Raw genomic sequence first — 20,806 nt, 5'->3', positions numbered from 1 at the left:
GCAGGAGCCTCCCCCTACCAGCAGCACCACCACCTCCAGTGGGCAGCCGTCCTAGGTTGCAGGGGATGGGCAGGAGCCTCCCCCCCTCAGGAACACCATCACCTCCAGTGGGCAGCTGTCTGAGGTTGCAGGGGATGGGCAGGAGCCCCCCCCAGCAGCACCACCACCTCCAGTGGGCTGCCGTCTGAGGTTGCAGGGGATGGGCAGGAGCCTCCCCCCACCAGCAACACCACCACCTCCAGTGGGCAGCCATCCAAGGTTGCAGGGGATGGGCAGGAGCCTCTCCCCAACACCAGCAACACCACCACTGAGCAGCCATCACCGCCGGCAGACAGTATGTAATCCTGCCTCCATGGGATACTGTGCGGCCTGCCCCCTGCAAATCCAGTGGGTATTACACCCACCTGAGAGACTGTGACCTTGCACTTCCAGGATCAAGAGTACAGGGTACAAGGCCCCCTCCAGAACCAGTAGGTAAGACACCCACATAGCCAAGACTCCCCAGGATCAAGAGTACAGGGCACGAGGCCCCCTCCAAAACCAGTGGGTAAGACACCCACATAGCCAAGACTCCCCGGGATCAAGAGCGCAGGGCATGAGTCCCCCTCCAGAACGAGTGGGTAAGACACCCACATAGCCAAGACTCCCCAGGATCAAGAGCACAGGGCACGAGGCCCCCGACAGAACCAGTGGGTAAGACTCCCACATGGCCAAGACTCCCCAGGATCAAGAGCACAGGGAACAAGGCCCCCTCCAGATCCAGTGGGTAAGACACCCACATGCCCAATACTCCCCAAGATCAAGAGCACAGGCACAAGCCCCCCTCCAGAACCAGTGGATAAGACACCCACATAGCCAAAACTCCCCAGGATCAAGAGTACAGGGCACAAGGTCCCTCCAGAACCAGTGGGTAAGACACCCACATGCCCAACACTCTCCAGGATCAAGAGCACAGGGGACAAGACCCTCTCCAGAACCAGGTGGCAAGTCACCCACTCAAGAGACTGGCCTTGCACTACCCTTGACTAAGCACAGGGCATGTTGCCCCCTCCAGAGCAAGGGGGCAAGTCACCTACCTGAGAGACTGTGGCCTTGCACTCCACAGGACCAAGCACAGGGCATGTTGCCCCCTCCAGAGCAAGTGGGCAAGTCACCCACTCAAGAGACTGTGGCCTTGCACTCCCCAGGACCTAGCACAGGGCATGTTGCCCCCTCCAGAGCAAGTGGGCAAGTCACCCACCTGAGAGTCTGTGGCCTTGCACTCCCAGGACCAAGCACAGGGCATGTTGCCCCCTTCAGAGCAAGTAGGCAAATCACCCACTCAAGAGACTGTGGCCGTGCGCTCCCCAGGATCAAGCACAGGGCATGTTGCCCTCTCCAGAACCAGTGGTCTTGTCCCAACTCCGGGCTGAGGTGTCCCCCACCCCCTGTCCCCCTGAGGTGCCTGCCTATTTACCAACCAATGCCCCTACAGTGTTCTCTCCTTGTTGATTCAGGTGACATGTGTGGCCTTGGACTTTGGCTTGTGGCCATTTGGCCTACAAACATTGCGGACTGGGCTGTGCCCCTTTTTGTGTACATATATATATATCTATTATCTTGCCTAAGTTATTTATCTTGATGTGTTGCTCTCATTACATTCCCTTTTTCAAAATCGTTTTGTCCTTGCATTATTCATCCGAGGTACGGGTTGAAAACGTTTTTGTGATGCAGCTGATTGTGTGTATGGTATGGGGGGGTGGTGCGTGTGTGTGTCACTGTCGTTTTCCTCTTTCCCTCCCTTGTGTGTTAAGCAGCTGTACTTACCGTCGTCGTCTTCGCCAGCGTTGATGTTTGTGGTAAAGCAGCACGTAAAGGATCATGGGGAAGACATGCAGCTCGGGCTTCATGGAGGTGTGGTTGTTCCCTGTAGCTCCAATGGTGAGTCCTTTCCCTTCTGAGCTCAGTTTCCGCCAGGCTTTTGATGTCGTTGGTACCGCCCTAGAAAAGGTGGCGGTTTGCTGTGTCTTAATATGGTGGGTGGATCATTGACTTACGCCTGACTGAAGGTGGCTACCGCCATAGTGGCTGTTGTTTCCACCCTGGCGGTCGGTGTGGTACATTGGCTTTCCGCCATTGTCATATTTTGGTGGTAATTACTGCCGGCCTGTTGGTGGTATTACCACCACTTTAACACCAACCGCCAGGGTTGTAATGAGGGCCTTCATCTTTTTACCAGGGTGCTTAGGCCCTGGAAATTTATTGACACTATTAATAAGTCTATTATCTTGGGAATTGTAATTTGGATCAATATTTGGGGTGCTTTTTTGAAGACTAAATATGTGGTGAGAACCCATAATTTTCTAAAGATATTATCCATCCTACTTAACTTGCTGCTCACCAGGAGCTCCCTATCTACCTGGGAACAATACTGCTAACTGGCTTCTTATCGTGCATGAAAACATCTTCAATTGTGACCACAGCGAACATATAAAAATCCAAAATGTATGGTTAACTTGTTCTTGTTACTTTACTTTATGAGGTCAGGCTACTTTGGTGCACTAGAGGAGGCCCGGCAAGGCCACACCGTGGCAGATGGCCCACCACATATGTTGTGTTGGAAAGTTGACATGAAAAGATTTCAATTGTCTATGTTTCTTTGGGCCACATGTACCAAAGTTTGGTGTTGCGACTCGCAAATTGCGAGTCAGAACGACTTGCAATTTGTGAGTCGCAAAACCTTATGTTGTATAGTGTCAATGATACTATTAGCGATTTGCAAGGGGGTCGCCAATGCCCCCTCATGATTATTCATGAGGTAGGTCTCAATTTGCGACCCCCTTGGGAATGGCGGCCCTCACAGGGATTGTGGCCTGCTGGAGACAGCAGACCACCATGTCTGTGACTGCTTTTAAATAAAGCTGTTTTTATTTTAAATGCAGCCCATTTTCCTCAAATGGAAAGCTCTGAAAATGTTTTTTCACCGACATTCGCAAAGGGGAAGGGGTCCCATGGGGACCCCTTCCTGTTTGCGAATGGGTTAGCACCAGTGTGGCACTGGTGCTAACTGCGATTGTTTTGCGACCGCATTTGTGGTCACAAAACAATCATACATGGGACTGCGAGTCGCAATTAGGAAGGGAACACCCCTTCCTAATTGTGAGTCGCAATCCCTTTTTGCGATTCGGTAAATAGTTTACCGAATCGCAAAAATGGGTTGGTACATGGGGAAGTGCATTTTGCATGTCGCAAACAACCCGATTGGCTGTTTGCGACAGGCAAAAGGCTATGTACATGTGGCCCTTTGTTTCTTTGGATGCTCCACAGCTAGAGATCTCTCAGTGTGTCAGGAGAGATGTTTATTGTTGGTTTAACCTTGCTCCTTCTAGGATCATCTTCTTTGTTTTCATGCTTTTCCAATATGTTTATGAAATGTCTCTCCAATGATGTTACCCTTTCTTCCAATTCATCTTGTTCATGTGCTTTGGTAATGAAGGTTTCAACCTGCTCAAGACTTTTCTCAGCTTTGTGGAGGCTATGATCTAAATCTAATGTTGCTTTCTCAAGGTCCTGGCATAGGAATATAATTAGGAATGTAACTCTCCTTTAAATTATCTTATTAACAACTGTTGCCCCTCGTTGATGGAGATTGGGCTTATACTGAGTCTAAATACTTGGTCTAAAACATTTTCAGAATTTTGTGATTAATGAGTGCTTTGGTGGCTCATGCCTGGTGTTTCTTTGTATGGTCAGTGCCGCTTTGATCGATTGGGTTTTGGGCTGTTTATTCCTCGAGGACACCAGACCACTCATGCACCACCAACTTCATTTGTTTATGTGAAGGGGTCCCACATCCTTTGGAAACCCATGCCAAAGGATTGTTCATCTGATATGTTGTTGTTGCTGTGTGACTGGTGGTCACATGCACATTTTCCAAACCCACAGGGAATCATTTTGAGTCCCCTGATGCATATAATGCTAATGAATGACTCCAATCTCCTACAAGGAAAAATCAGACCCTCCATCAGGCAGACTCAAGGATTTAGCCTCATCCGCAGCTTCTCAATCTAATAAGGTCATACTTGGTCTATGAGCCAATTGTCATCTACAAACATGATGGGCTTGTATCCTCGATGCTCGCACATCACAAGGCTACGCAACACAGGCTTCCCAGGAGCTTCTCTCAGAAGGTTTGCCTTTTTCCTCACTGGAACAACACAAACATTCTGCCTTCCCCCTTCACATCAGCACCCAAAGAAATAATCTGTGGAGTACCCCAAAGACCCTTGCTCAGCCACACCCTCTTCATCACTTATATGACACCTCTGCTCAGTATCGCCAAAACCCATGGACTCAATATCATATCTCACACCAACAACACACAAACCATCCTCTCCGAGGACAGCACCAACTTCCACAACTGCATGACAGACGTCGACAACTGGATGAAGGACAACTGCATGAAGCTCAACACCGACAAGACATAGCTACTGATTTTCTGAAAAAAGCTCCCCATGGAACGTATTCTGGTGGCCCTTAGAGCTGTGACCTACTCCAACCTGCATTGACCATGTTAGGACCCTAGGCATCATTCTGGACAACAAGCTAACCATGCCAACGCGGGTCAACGCCGTCTTCACCTCCTGCTTCTTCATCCTCTGCATGCTTCATAAGATATTCAAATGGCCACCCCACAGCTCAAGACGCACCATCACCCAGGCTTTCATCTCCAGCTGATTGGACTACAGCAACTTACTATATGCGGGGATCACAGTTCACCTCCTGGACGACTACTGCCATCCACAAAGTCACAGTCAGACTTGTCCTGGCTCTCCCTAGATGAACCTACATCTCCCTGACCTCATGGAATGCCACTGGCTCCTTGTACAGAAAAGATGCCAGTTCAGGCTCTTGACCCATGTATACAAGGCCCTACAGAACTGTAGACCCCCCTACTTGAACCACTGCCTGAACTTCCATCAGCCCACCAGACACCTCTGCTGTGTCCCTTTCTCTAACCCTCACCCCGCATCTGACGTAGCAGATGTGGAGTCGCTCCTTTTCCTACCTAGCAGCGAAGACATGGAACAAGCTACCCTTTCATGTATGGCCCTCCCCATCTCTTCGAGAGTCCCAAAAGTCCCGGAAAATCTGGTTATTTGACAAATCAACTGGACCTTGCGAGCACCTGGGTACCCTCACTGGTAGCAAGTAGCACTCTACAAATCTTCTGATTGATTCATTGAGTGATTGGTTGATTCTTATGTCTTGGAATACAGCTGGTGCCTATACCAAAGTATAAAACACAGATTGATTGACATTTATTAGTGCCCTTTATATTATCTATTGCCAAGACACCTAGATGACAGAAACAATCCATATTGAAGGATTTTATTCCTTTTATTATTATTTTTATTTGAGCAGGATACAACACATCATTAAGTTTATACAGTTACTAATAGCCTAGTATCATCAACAAATAATGTATCAACAATATCAGGTATTCTAAAATAAATAGCAGCATTGATATATTAAAGTGCAATAATAAAGTGACAGCGTAAAAAAGTGCCTTGTGCAAATACATACAGTAGCAGACCAGTGAAAGCAAATTCTGTATTCCATGGCAGGAGATAAGAGTGTAAAAATGCAACGTCATAAATGACGAAGCAGTGCATTACAACAGAGTAAAAGAATCAGCAAAACCAGTTCCTAATTGAAAAGACTCATAGCAACCAATATTAAATGGCAAAGAAAACAAACTTCGAATCAGTGGAAAACAGTCCTATTAATTTCCTGACATCCACTCAAATACAACCAGTTAAAGTGGAAGTCATCACATCCTTTGTAAACTATTATTAGCAGCTATGGTCGGGAAAATAGTAAGCGATGAGTCTTCAGGGGATAAACACATCAACTCGTGGGGACTCTTAGCAAATACTAAAATCCAAACACTAAGCCTCAACGGGCAACACCATCCTTAGGATGTATTATATGGTGCTTAAAGGGAACCCAGGTTGCATTAAATCTCTGTAAAGCCCCCACCCTTTTGGCGTACGCTTCTTTAACCCCTTCGCTGCCAGGCCATTTCCCCCTCAGGTGCCAGGCCATTTTTTTGGCTATTTGGGGCAGGGCGCTCTTAGGCCCTCATACATTTTTGTCCACATAAGCTACCCACTCCAAATTTGAGTGCTTTTTTTCCAATATCCTAGGGATTCTAGAGGCACCCAGGCTTTGTGGGTTCCCTTGATGGAGACCAAGAAATTAGCCAAAATACATTAAAATGTCGTTTTTGTAAAAAAAATGGGAAACAAGGGCTGCAGAAGAAGTCTTGTGTTTTTTCCCTGAAATTTGCATCAACAAGGGGTTTCCAGTGCTAAAATCACCAGCTTCCCAGCTTTCAGGAACAGGCAGACCTGAATCAGAAAACCCAATTTCTCAACACAATTTTGGCATTTTACTGGGACATACCCCATTTTTACGATTTTTTCTGCTTTCCCCCTCCTTCCAGTGAGTGACAGAAATGGGTGTGAAACCAATGCTGGATCCCAGAAACTAAAACATTTCTGAAAAGTAGACAGAATTCTGAATTCAGCAATTGGTAATTTATGTAGATCCTACAAGGGTTTCCTACAGAAAATACCAAATGAAATAAAAGGATATTGAAACTGAGGTGAAAAAAACAGCCATTTTTCTCTACGTTTTACTCTGTAACTTTTTCCTGCAATGTCATATTTTTGAAAGCAATATACCGTTATGTCTGCGGGACTCTTCTGGGTGCGGGGAAATAAAGGGCTTGTAGGTTCATCAAGAACCCTAGGTACCCAGAGCCAATAAATGAGCTGCACCTTGCAGTGGGTTTTTATTCTTTACCGGGTATATTGCAATTGATTTGCTGAAATACAAAGAGTGAAAAATAGGTATCAAGAAAACCTTTGTATTTCCAAAATTGGCACAAGATAAGGTGTTGAGGAACAGTGGTTATTTGCACATCTCTGAACTCTGGGGTGCCCATACAAGCATGTGAATTACAGGACATTTCTCAAATAGACGTCTTTTTTACAAAGTGTCTTTTATTTGAAAGGAAAAAATGTAGAGAAGGACAAGGGGCAATAACAGTGTTTTGCTATTCTATGTTCCCCCAAGTCTCCCGATAAAAATTGCACCTCACGTGTGTGGGTAGGCCTAGTGCCCACAGCAGGAAATGTCCCAAAACACAAAGTGGACACATCACATTTTCCCAAAGAAAAAAAGAGGTGTTTTTTGCAAAGTGCCTACCTGTGGATTTTGGCCTCTAGCTCAGCCGGCACATAGGGAAACCTACCAAACCTGTGCCTTTTTTAAAACTAGAGACCTAGGGGAATCCAAGATGGGGTGACTTGTGGGGCTCTCATCAGGTTCTGTTACCCAGAATCATTTGCAAACCTCAAACTTTGGCTAAAAAAAACTATTTCCTCACATTTCGGTGACAGGAAGTTCTGGAATCTGAGAGGAGCCACACATTTCCTTCCACCCAGCGTTCCCCCAAGTCTCCTGATAAAAATGGTATCTCACTTGTGTGGGTAGGCCTAGTGCCCACGACAGGAAATGCCCCAAAACACAATGTTGACACATCACATTTTCTCAAAGAAAACAGAGGTGTTTTTTGCAAAGTGCCTACCTGTGGATTTTGGCCTCTAGCTCTGCCGGCACCTAGGGAAACCTACCAAACCTGTGCATTTTTGAAAACTAGAGACCTAGGGGAATTCAAGATAGGGTGACTTGAGGGGCTCTCGCCACGTTCTGTTACCCAGAATCCTTTGCAAACCTCAAAATGTGGCTAAAAAAACACCTTTTCCTCGCATTTCGGTGACGGAAAGTTCTGGAATCTGAGAGGAGCCACAAATTTCCTTCCACCCAGCATTCCCCCAATTCTCCCGATAAAAATGGTACCTCACTTGTGTGGGTAGGCCTAGTGCCCGCGACAGGATAGGCCCCACAACACAAAGTGGACACATCACATTTTCTGAAAGAAAACATAGGTGTTTTTTGCAAAGTGCCTACCTGTGGATTTTGGCCTCTAGCTCAGCCGACAGCTAGGGAAGCCTACCAAACCTGTGCATTTTTTAAAACTAGACACCTAGAGGAATCCGAGATGGGGTGACTTGTGGGGCTCTCACCAGGTTCTGTTACCCAGAACCCTTTGCAAACCTCGAAATTTGGCTAAAAAAACACTTTTTCCTCATATTTCGGTGACATAAAGTTCTAGAATCTGAGAGGAGCCACAAAGTTCCTTCCACCCAATGTTCACCCAAGTCTCCCGATAAAAATGGTACCTCACTTGTGTGGGTAGGCCTTGTACTCGCAACAGAAAATGCCCGAAAACACTGGACACATCAAAATTATCAAATAGAAAACTACCTGTTTTTGTGGGGGGCACCTGCGTTTTTGGTCCTGGGCTCAGCAGCCATCTAGGGAAACCTACCTTCTGAAAACTAGACACCCAAGGGAGACAAGCGAGGTGTGACTTGCATGGATCCCCCAATGTTTTCTTACTCAGAATCCTTAGCAAACCTCAAATGTAGCAAAAAAATCACATTCTTCCCACTTTTCTGTGTGGGATCCCTGCACCTGGACAAATTTCCTACCACCCAACGTTCCCTTCAGTCTCCCGGTAAAAATGATACCTCACTTGTGTAGGTGGGCCAAGTGTTTGTGACAGGGAAGAACCAAAAAATGTCAAAATTGAGGGGGAACCAAAGTGGGTCCAAAAGGGCAGTTTTAAAACAAACATTTTTAGGCTGACAAGTGCAGCAGAAATGTTATCGGTATAGATAAGACAATCCTGGGTGGTAGGAATTTTGTGGATTCCTGCAGATTCCCGAAGGTTCCATCACAAAAATGTGGGAAAAATGTTTGCTTTCCACAAAAGTTGCAGGTTTGCAGGGCATTGTGGGTAAGGAAATGGTGTGGGTGTCAGAGTCACCAGATCTTTGGGGTCTGCCCACATTCCCAACACGTCCACCACTGAACAGCTCCAAGACTCTGATAGATAAATCACAGAGGCTAAGAGAGTTTAAGAGGGGAAGAGGGGATTAGGAAGGGAACAGCTGGGAAGGAGACCTGTAGTAAGAAAAAGGTTAAAACACACAATATGAAAATTACATCTCATGAAATCAATACTAGACTATGACTCTAAGCCTAGTCCTTCTGAAAACATGAACAACCTAAGAATTAGGCTTAAAATGACTAAGTTTCAAGATGGCCTGATACCTGTAAGGGAATCAAGATGGATTAAATGAACCTTTCAAATTCAAGTACATGAGAATCAGGAAAACATTCTGAATAAGTTCTAAACCAGTCATATGAATCCTTTTTTTAAATTGCATACTAGGACCATGCAATATTGCATCTAGAAACTCTGGCCTTCTGTGTTCTCTTGAAATGTTCCAAAACGAATTGCGCACATTGCAGATTTTCATATATATAGTAAACACCATAAAAGGATTGTGCATCATAAATAACACAATATGGGTTCAGGAAACAAATCACACAACTAGTCAACTCGAATATTACCTAATAAATGTCTTAGAATAGTGGCATACAATGAACAACATTAATTAAGCTCGAGGAGAGAATCGTGCGTCCTGCCGATTCGAGTGCCACCATGTAAAATGTCAAAAAATGGTAGCACGCAATGAATATCAAAGTTAAATCACCATTAAACGAATTGCGCGTCTTGCCGATTCGTAAACCACGATGTAAATGCCAAAAACTAACAGCGCGTAATGAATAACAAGATTAAAGCTCCATGAAGCGAATCGCGCGTCGTTTGCCGATTCTTAAGCCAACATGTAAATGTCAAGAAATGGTAACGCGCAATGAACAACAAGGTTAAAGCACCATGAAACGAATTGCGGGTCTTGCCGATTCTTAAGCCACCATGCAAATGTCAAGAAATGGTAGCGCGCAATGAATAACAAGATCAAATCAACATGAAACGAATCACGCGTCTTGCCAATTCGCAAGCCACCATGCAAAAGTCAAGAAATGGTAGCGTTCAATGAATAACAAGATCAAATCAGCATGAAACAAATCGCGCGTCTTGCCGATTCGTAAGCCACCATACAAATGTCAAGAAATGGTTTCGCGCAAAGTAATCTGTTAATCATTAAAGAATTAGGCCAAGAATATGAAAGTTCTTGATAACGGCATCGGGAGGCTAGCCCAACCACCGTCTTACCGCCCAGAACAAGGATCACCAATGAAGAATGAAGGGCAGAGGCCTGGAAGATCAAATAGGCCACCGGGACAGGAGCTCAGGAAGTAGCTGCTGCTCTGCACTGGGACCTCTGAATAGTGAGCACTTGGAGCTGGGCTGGCTCCCTTTTATAGAGTCTTGGCCCAGCCCACAACCACACCCAGGCATGCTGCAGGGAAAGTCTCTGGAAGGCCCTGGAAAGGGACCACACCCTAACACACTCTGAAAGCCTGCAGCAATACATTGCAAATGAACAGTATTTGTAAACACATTAAAAATAAGTCTTCAGGATTAAACTCTGCAATGCGAAAGGTTAAACATCAACATATCAGCACCATGCATAAATTACATTGTTTTGAGAGTGCTGGGTTTTTGCATTCTAGTCTTTTGCATTCTAGTCACCAATAGAGCGCGCACTGCCCTGGTGTTGACAGCGGGGTGCATGTGAAGCACACCATCCATGAATCAACTAGATGTTTAGTTTTCAGATGTGTCTAGGTCTTGTGGATTTTTCTACATGGCAGCGTCCCAAAGTAAAAAAAAGTGAAGCCCTCGCCATTCCAAGTGGGACGTTTTTGAGAGTTACCAAGCTCTCATGACCCAAATGTAAAACAAAAAACAAAAATAATCAAATGTCCTCTTGCTTGCCATGGAATAAGATGTTTTAGTGTGCAGGGGAGAGCTGAAAGACTGTTAGCCCCTTCAGTTCGGGTGGGGGCATAACCAGGCCCATACTGGTTGGTAACCACCATCCCACTATTTTCTTTTATTTTTTTATTCCCTGGCATCTAGTAGACTTTGTGTCCCCCCCCGGGTGTGGATTGGTGTAATTGCCCAATCTGCCCACTGGTAGGCAGAACAACTATGACCCCATTTATTTGCAGTGGGGGTATGGCCATACCCCCAACCTCTTATTTTGAAAAACAAATCTTCCCTGGTCTCTGGTGGGCTTTCTGCCCCCCTTGGGGACAGATGGGCCTTCCACAAATAGGCCAATCTGCCCCCAAGGGGGGCAGTTATGGCCAACAGTAATGTGCCCGCATGGGGAGCGACCCTTGCCCAAGGGGCTGCCCCCCAAACAAAACACATACATACACACACACACCAATCCAAGATGTCTAGAGGTTTCTGCCCCCTTTGGGGGCAGATTGGCCTAACAAAGATAGGCCGATCTGCCCCCAAGGTGGGCAGAAATGGCCTAAATACAATTTGCCACACAGGGGAGCGACCCTTGTCTAAGGGGTCGCTCCCCATACATAAAAACATAAAGTAAATACAAATATATATATATCCCTGGTGTCTAGAGCTTTCTGCCCCCACGGGGGCAGATCTGCCTAATTATATTAGGCCCATCTGCCTCGGGGGGGGGCAAAAAAGGCCAAAAAATATTTTGCCCCCCCAGGGAGTGGCCCTTGCCAAAGGGGCCGCTCCCCCTATGCATTAGTATAAAAAATACAAATTCCCTGGTGTCTCGTGGCCTAATAATATTTTGCCCCCCACGGAGCGACCCTTGCCTAAGGGATGACTCCCCAATCATAAAAAATTAAAAAAAACAAAAAGAAAATTCCTTGGTGTCTAGTGGTTTTCTGCCCCCCAGGGGCAGAAATGGCCTAAAAATCATTTGCTCCCCTGGGGAGCGGCCCTTGCCCAAGTAAGTACAAAAAAATACCAATAATCCCTGGTGTCTAGTGGTTTCTGCAATGACCTAATAATAATTTGCCCCACCCCCGGAGCGACCCTTGCCCACGGGGTCACTCCCGAAACATAAAAAAATAAACAAAACAATAAATAAAATTAGCCCTGGTGTCTTGTGGATTTCTGCCCCTTTGCCCCTCGAGGAGCGACCCGTGTCCAAGGGGCTGTTCTCCTTATTTCATATAACAAAAAACAAATTCCCTGGTGTCTAGTGGGCATTTCTGCTGCCCGATCGCATCGCGATCGGGCAGCAGAAATGCTCTTCGAGACATGAAAGGAGAGGAAAGGCCTTTCCTCTCCTTTCATGCCTCTCTACCCCCTCCACGTGATCAGAGGAGAAATGCTTTTGCATTTCTCCTTAAATCTTCCAGCGCCGGGGGAAGGCATCTGATGAGGTCAGCGCGCGAAGGCGCGCTGACGTCATCAGACACCACAGTAGGTCAGTGGGGTTGGGGGGGTCGGGGTGGAAGGGAAAGCGATTCCCCTTTATCTCTGCCCAGGGGAGAGGGGTGCTCGGCCATCTGGGGGAGTGTTAGCGCTCCCCTCGGGGGCCCATAGCAGGATGAGCTGGTCTCGTCCTCGGTGAGACCGGCTTGTCTGGGGCACCCTAGGGGTTAAAAGAACGAGTCCTAACCATTTTGTTATATCATTTGGAATATAATGGGACCACATCAGTTCTCCAGTTTTAGATAATCAATGATAATATTTGTGCAAAAGATCTACCTCACAAGGAGAATCAAACAAAACCAACCTAGGTGATGGGTATTCTAAAGTGTGCAAAGACTGAGTAATTGCATGAAAAATTCCACCCCAAAACTGTTGAAGCATTGGGCAGTCATCCCACACCCCCATCATTTTCTTTACATCTAAAACACTGGCCTGGATAAGAAGGAAACATCTTATGTAGCCTTTCGGGCGTATAATAGGCTGTCCATGTTGATAAAAAGGCCATGTGCTTAGTATTTTCACCTCTAAGTGATCTACAGCCTATCTCAGAAAGGTGCTGCCATTCTTTAATATTGTACCTACAATTGGTTGTCTGAAAAACTTTATGGAGGAGCTTCGATAATACATTTTAAGTAGCTTGTTGTCATAATATCTGATACCAGTTTCCAGCTCCCACCTAACAAGTTAAAAATATACAAAAAACTACAGTATTTGGCGAATCCCTCTTCCATCACAACATAATTTGTTTTTAAAAATCTAATTCTCTGAGTAACACTGAACCAAAGTGAGACATTGGTTGTCAAATTGTAGAATAAATGCGTCCCATGAAATAAGATTTGGGACATTATAAAAATCCCCCAACTTCTCAAAGCATAAAACTTGCCATGATTGTACCACTTTTGACAATCCCAGTCCCCAAACCTCAGAATCCTGCAGTGGAGTATAGGCATGACATGCTGGAAAGTTCCAATATTTTTAATACGTGAGGCTAAGGTCTCTAAGAACTTACACCTCATTTTTTTCTGAAATTTAGCAGTATGAAGAGAAACAGGTAAATGTATTTGGCTTTCCTGCATGATACGCTCCAACAAGAAATGATCATAAACTGTATTGCCTGATGTTAACTGGACCAAAAAATCAATTATGGCAGCCTTATAGTATGTCCTAAGATGTGGCAGTGTTAGACCTCCCTATATTGTATCAAGCTGTAAAACTGATATTTTAACCCAGGGTTGCATTCTTGGCCAAACAAAACATCTAATAACGTATCTACTTCTTTATAATAATCACAGGGTATCTTTAAAGGGAGATTAAGGAAAATAAATAAAAACAAATGAAGAACAGACATGTTGACCAGAGCAACTCTACCTACCAAAGAAAAAGTCAAAAAGACCATTTATCCGATAGCCTTTTAGCTTTAGCAAGAGTTTCTCCATAGTTGAAACGAAACGGTTGTGAAAAATTGTTTCTAAGTCCCTAAATACCTAACGGAATGTTGTGGGACCATCTACAAAACATCAGGGAGTGCAGAACGAGATGAATTAAACAATAATAACTCGGTCTAAGCCGGATTAACTTTATAACCCACAATTCATGTGAAGTCGTCAATTTCCATCATTGCGTTCTGGACATTAGATTTATTGGTCTTTAAATATAAAATCATAAACACATAATTACATTCTGACCATTCCCTCAATAGGTGGTAAAATAGTTTAATTTGTATGAATCCTAGAAGCTAAGGGTTCAATAAAAAAATTTAAGGAGAAGCATGGAAAGGGGACAACCCTGACAAGTACCATGCTTACTTTTTACTAACCGTGCTTCAAAAGAAATAATAATGATATTCGCCTCAGCCCCTGATATAACTGTTTTTTAGCATATCTACAATTGCTACCGGGATACCAAATCTGGCCAAAATAAAGAAAAGGGCATGCCAATTGACCAAGTCAAATGCCTTTTCTGCATCCATCATAAAAAATGGCACCTTTTCTTTAGCAACTGTAAAATCACTTGTGTCAATAGATGAATATTAGCTGTCATTGATCTTTTGGGCAGAAAGACATTTTGAACTAAATGGATCAATGATTGTGCACAAGACACAAGTCTGACAACCCAAATTTTCATATATAATTTGTGATTCACTTTGAATGGCCTGATAGGTCGATATGAATTTGGATTTGTAGGATCTTTATCTTTCTTGACAAAGCTAACCATGACTGACTCTCCAAGGTCATGCTTTTGACGGGAGCAGCAGGCGCAGCCCACCTGAGCTACTGCTGACACCCATTGTTGCGTGACACCTCCCTCTTACACTCACACCTATGCATGGTTCTGCTGCTAGTGGCTGATGCACTGACTAAATGCGCTGGATGTTGGTTTGGCAGCAGTGGCTCAGAGTTGGCATAACGTTGGGTGCCACAGAGTTCTTGGAGAGTCCCTGTGGAGCCTCAGCAGCTTCATTGGTGGCAACGATGGTAGCAGCGTGGTAGAGGAGGTGACTCGAGAGGAGGAGAGCAGCTGCTCTGATGAGGATCTCAACTCGGACAGAGGTTTTTGCTCTCAGGCGGTCCAGCAGCCCAGGTGTGGAAACACTGAAGCAGCCATCAATAGTAAGCTAACATCGCTTCACAGCCCTGAGGCCCTGAGGCAAGGGGGTGGCTGGTTCGAGGAGTCGGGGCAGAGCACCCTGCTTAAGGGATTTCAGAGGCTGTCTGTAGATGTGTGCAGGGGTATTCCTATGTGGCTGTGTCTATTATGAATCAAGTTCACACTAAACTGTCAGTTGTGACTTACTCTGCTCACAGCACTCCTACAGCCCAGAAATCAAAGCGATGGGCACCACAAGGTCGTTTAGCTGCCATGGCTCGCAGAATTGCAATGAGACGAGATAGCCTGAAAATGTCAGAGAAATGCTTGCCTCCCAATATAGAGATTAGTCAAAACCAATCTGACCAGTCAGCGTAGTTTGACCTTAATAGGACAACAAACTCTTCTGTGATAAGCTCATTCAGTGCAGTTCAGCCTAACGGCACACAGGATGATGTTCAGAGGGGTGACCAGAATGAAGTGGGGTTGGTGCCAGGCCAGACAAATGAAGATGCCAAGCACAGTACGGATATGGTCCCTAACTTAAATCAGACTAGTACGGTTAAAGACTATCCAGTATTTAACAAATCAGTAACCAGCCAGGCTGATAAAAGGAATAAATCAATGGTCAGCATAAGAAAGGGGAGCCACTCAGTACATCCAATGGGAAGAAGGGAGGTAGCTGCCAAGCGGGGGACCCAGCCTCTTGAATGCTAGGTTTCTGAGCTCAGAAACCATTCAGGCCGATCGAACAGCTGTAAATGTGTGAAACCCTGTGGACAGTGTAGGCCAAGGCCACTGTTTTCCTCTGGATATGATCACTCTTCCTGAGTGTGCCAGTAACCCTAAAATAGACTATAATTCCTTTGAATTGCAGCCAGAGATGCTAAAAGGTCTGTTTGAAACAATACTGATAGAAATAAGACAGCTTAAGTAGCAACAAAGCCATAAGATTGACTTGAGAAATCAAAGGTTGACTAAGATTGAGCAACATCTTGAACAGGTCCCGCAAAGACTGCAGGAAGCTGAGGAAAGAATTTCAGATCTGGAAGACAGGGTGGTATCATTCAACAAAATAGTATTGATTGAGCAGAAAAAGATCAGTTGATTTTAAAATGAATTGGAAGATATTGAGAATCATGCAAGGTGATCAAATGTCTGGTTTACAGGTCTACCGGAGAGCAGTGAGTGCTAAGGTTCAGACCTACAGTTAATAGACTCATTGATCAGAAGGCATACCTTTCCTGAAGCCCAAAAAATCTCACGATTATGTGCGCACACATGGTACTTGCGCAGTGCTCCCCAGATACGATATATCCAGGAACAATTCTGGTAAATTTTGCAGATTAAATAATTAAAGAACAGATATTGTCTTTAGCAATTCAAAGACAATAATTTTCGCTGGTGGAGAATGCTCATGTGGGGCTGTTCTTGGCTTTTTCTATCACTGCCGCACGAAGGTGAAAAATATGTCAAGGACTGGTTTGAGAATTTAAACATTTGGGGGTGCAAGCCTCGATAATCCAGCAATCAAAGTTAAAGGTTCTAACCAATGGTCAATTTCATGTTTTCACAGTGGTCGAGGAGGCTCAGTCTTTCCTCTCGAAAATGTTGAAAGCACAGAATGTCAATGCCAAGTTGTGAATTGTATTTGTTGGGGCTAATCTCTATTCCTAGGGAGATTAATTGTTATCAATTTCTTTCTTACTGAATAGCTTTTTGTTTTTTCGCACAGTGGTTAGTGAGGAGAGGAGTCCACATGGAGCGCTGGGTGCAGTAACAGGGTACTCAGAGAGAGTAGGCAACCTTGGGTTGGTAGATGTAATAATCCCAGGTCCAAGGAAGGGAAGGAGATGGGGGGTTGAGGCAAGTTGGTGTGCAGAGAAAATAAGTAGGGTACAGCTGTTTTTGTATTTTTCAAACCTAATTTGGGTCAATGAGAAACAAGTGTGCAATAGCAGTAGTGTACGATAGAAAAAGCTGTGATAATGATTATGCCAGAAATAGTTTAAAGTAATGAAGCAACAGATCAACATAATTACCCGCAATGTCAATGGGTTGTTCAATAGACAGAAGAGTGTGCCTTTGTTGAAATGGCTAACCTCCTTTAATCTGGACAATATTTTTCTTCAGGAAACCCACTTTAAAAGTATTATGCCCAAAATTCATGTCCCAGGAAAATACTCATTGACGTTCGATGCCTCTGCCAGTGCAGCAATACGAGGTGTGGCTATATTGTTTTTTAGCTCTGTAGCTTGGCAAATTAAGACAGTTTTGAGGGACAATAAGGATAGGTGGATTTGACTGAACGTTAGGGCGGGCTAATCATGTTTTTTTTATGGCCCTCTAACAGATGATACAGAGACTCTTGAACCAATATTTAATTTGGCAATACAGACAGAAGGATCTTCAGTAATTGGGGGATTTCAATTTTATTCAAGATTTAAGGTATGATATATCTAATAGATATAGAAGGTAGTTGAAGCCAAGAACCGCCAAACTACTCTATATGTTTAAACAGGATTTAGCTTTGGTGGATCCCTGACGATTGATCCATCCTAATGTTTCCCAATGTACCTATTATTATCCGAGATTCCAGTCAAACTCTTGCTTAGACTTCTTTCTTCTGACACAGTCTTTAATAAGTGACACTGTTGAGATCAGAGCTAATCCTTTTTGGGGCACTCAGTAGTGTCCATGGTGATAAATTTAGGAAAAAAAGTCTAGGTGGCAATTCAATAAGGCCCTGCTGTCGGACCAAGCCCGGTGAGTGACACTAAACGGTTTATTCATGAGTTCTTTGAAATAAACAATAACTTGTCCCTCATCTTTACGGTTTGGGAAGTTTCTATGGCCACTTTTAGAGGAAAGGTGATTTCCTATAAAGCAAAACTAAGAAGGCCTGGGCAGAGAAGAATTAGAGCCTACAGGCAGTGTTAGATAAAGCCGTTAGCCAGCGTATACTTTTTTTGGAGGCTCTGTTCCTGCAGTTTGATGGCGCACATGGCAAAGTGGGAGTGTCAGAGTTCCTACCCCATCTAACTTTCCCAACATCCCAGCACAAGGCATTTCCTTTCCAGTACTGGCTTTGGCAAGGTGTGGGGATATTTGGGGTATTGCATCCACTCACCAGTCCTGCTGAAATAGTGCAGTACTCACTTCAGAGCCAGCAAGGTTTCAATGCTCCCAATACTAGTACAGCACATAAAGGAAATAAAAACGTTTTCGGACATCAGATCAATTTCGAGTCATGAGTCTAATAAAGCATACCTTAAACTGGAGTTTCAAAATCCAATGACACTCGATTTAAAGTGTATCAAAATGTTGTGAAATTACTGATGTTTATTTGAGCTTGGAGAAAAACATGTGGAAAGTCAATTCTCGATTTTGAGTTTAAAGAAATGTGCCTGCAATTGTTGAAATTGTTCCATGCTGGAGGATCTAATCAGTGACAGCCTCTGAATGCTTCTGCCAGACACTGACTGCCACCAGGGGCATGGCTTAGACACATTTCCTACTTCTTCCCTGTACAGAGGTGTTTGCTTTCCAACCATCCCCCGGTCTGAGAGAACAATCTGTTTCAGGGAGGAAGAGTTAATTGGGCAAGGTCTGTTGGACCACAGCATCAGGCTATGCACCCCCCACTTCAATTGAGGCTACACTCCAAGTCCTGACCATAGCAGTACTGCATTACCCATCAGGGCAAACTATTGTTGGAGGTGTCTTCCGCTTGGTTAAGTTGCCTGGCTTAGATACAAACAGTGTACAACCTCAAAAATTCATGGTTATGGGCAAAGGGGCACAAAGGTTAGCCCTTGCAGATACATGATGCCTGCTCCTCTTGACATCTAAGGAATATACGTTCTTTTCAAACTCTCATAGATCCTTATCTAGACATTTCTATTCTATTATGCCCTCCAGTGACACACAAATTGGTGGATGCACACATCCTCCCCCAGGCCCTCATGGACCATGCCCCGATACGGATAAAGTTAATCCTGGCAGGTGCTTGACAGCTGGGACAATGGTGCTTAACCACCAGGTGGCTTAGAGATACCAGTTTTGGGGAATATATGAGACACTTGTTATCTTACTCTCAACAAGAACATGGTGGAGTCACCAATCACACTCTGGGATGCCCTTAAAAAGGTCCTAAACGGTATGGCGATCTCCTACTAAAATGCAGCCAAACAGCAGCATCACCAAGAAATGGCAGCCCTGGAAGTGCAGATAAGCATGGCTGAAAATGTCTTGGCCAGCCCCATAGAGTGGAGCAGTTGGGGCTATTACTCCAACATTAGCCTCTAGACTCAGCGTCCTTGTTCTGTACGGTGACTCTGCAGTTACACATATTGCACTTGCTACTTGTATAATAGCTGTTCCTTGTGTTAAGGAGGCTTGCACTATTCCTGCCCATTACAGTGCTGTCCCATGCTTTAGTGAAACCTGTTAATGCTTTTCAATACACTAGGTCAAAACAATCAATATTTTTCCTTTTGTCCACATATCTCTTTATTTTTAGCACTGCATTTCAGTCTAACAGGGTGAGTTAAACACTCAACTCTGCAGGTTTCATGTTCTTTTTCTCAGCACAGGCTTTTAGTCATTATGGGGGAATGAAATGAATAGCCAACTAGAATAATACAAATCACATACCCAAATGGTCCATTTAAAGTGCTTATGATTAAAGCACAGGATCTATGTTTATTAATAACAAAAATGGCTATTTCTTCCAACCCTAAAAGTGTGATGCATTGGTTTCCTGGTCTTACATATTTAATGGATTGTGTTATTTACATCAATAATTAGAAGGATAATCACCTCTTTGAAGACCGGAATATGGTAATCAAACAGTAAAGCACAAGGGTCGTTGTCAACTGAGTTAATTGCTTCAAACATTCAGTAGAGGGGCTTTGGCCGTGGGATTGAAACATCCCTTAAGGCCACATTAAAAGTGAATATCATAGAATGCAATGACAACTCTTTAAGATGCTGATACCAAGCACAGAAGAAACACAGCAATAAAGGCACCCACTGTCCTGCATTCTCCACATAATGTTTACTTTTAATGAGATGAAAAAAGAAAAAGCACCAGGATAAATTAATTGACCATTCAAGCCATAATAAAATCGGGAACATTTATTTTAGTTTAAAAATACATTTAATTACAGCATATGGTAATGCCAAGCAGCTGCTGAACTTATACCTTGCAGATCTGTGCCATTGCCTGACCCTGACCCTCTGTGACCCCATTGACTGGTAACTGTATTGTATTGCACCTTCTCCCAGTCTGAAGAATGGAAATCTCTTTGCCTGTACTGTATACAGAGAGCATTTCAATTCCAAATCAAATCAAATCAAATCAAATCATTAGCATTTATAAAGCGCGCTACTCACCCGTGCGGGTCTCAAGGCGCTAGGGACAAAGGGGGTGGTTATCGCTGCTCGAACAGCCAGGTCTTTAGGAGTCTCCGGAAAGCGGAGTGGTCCTGGGTGGTCCTGAGGCTGGTGGGGAGGGAGTTCCAGGTCTTGGCCGCCAGGAAGGAGAAAGATCTCCCATCCGCCGTGGAGCGTCGGATGCGAGGGATGGCGGCGAGTGCGAGGCCAGAGGAGCGGAGGGGGCGGGTGGGGACGTAGAAGTTGAGGCGTCTGTTGAGGTATTCCGGTCCCTTGTCGTGGAGGGCTTTGTGTGCGTGGGTGAGAAGTCGGAAGGTGATCCTTTTGCTGACTGGGAGCCAATGCAGGTGTCTCAGGTGTGCGGAGATGTGGCTGTTGCGGGGTACGTTGAGGATGAGGCGGGCTGAGGCGTTTTGAATGCGTTGCAGGCGATTTTGGAGTTTGGCGGTGGTCCCAGCGTAGAGG

This window comes from Pleurodeles waltl, chromosome 5, assembly GCF_031143425.1.
Source record: "Pleurodeles waltl isolate 20211129_DDA chromosome 5, aPleWal1.hap1.20221129, whole genome shotgun sequence".
In the NCBI taxonomy this organism is placed as follows: domain Eukaryota; kingdom Metazoa; phylum Chordata; class Amphibia; order Caudata; family Salamandridae; genus Pleurodeles; species Pleurodeles waltl.
This window is presented reverse-complemented; position numbering follows the sequence as displayed.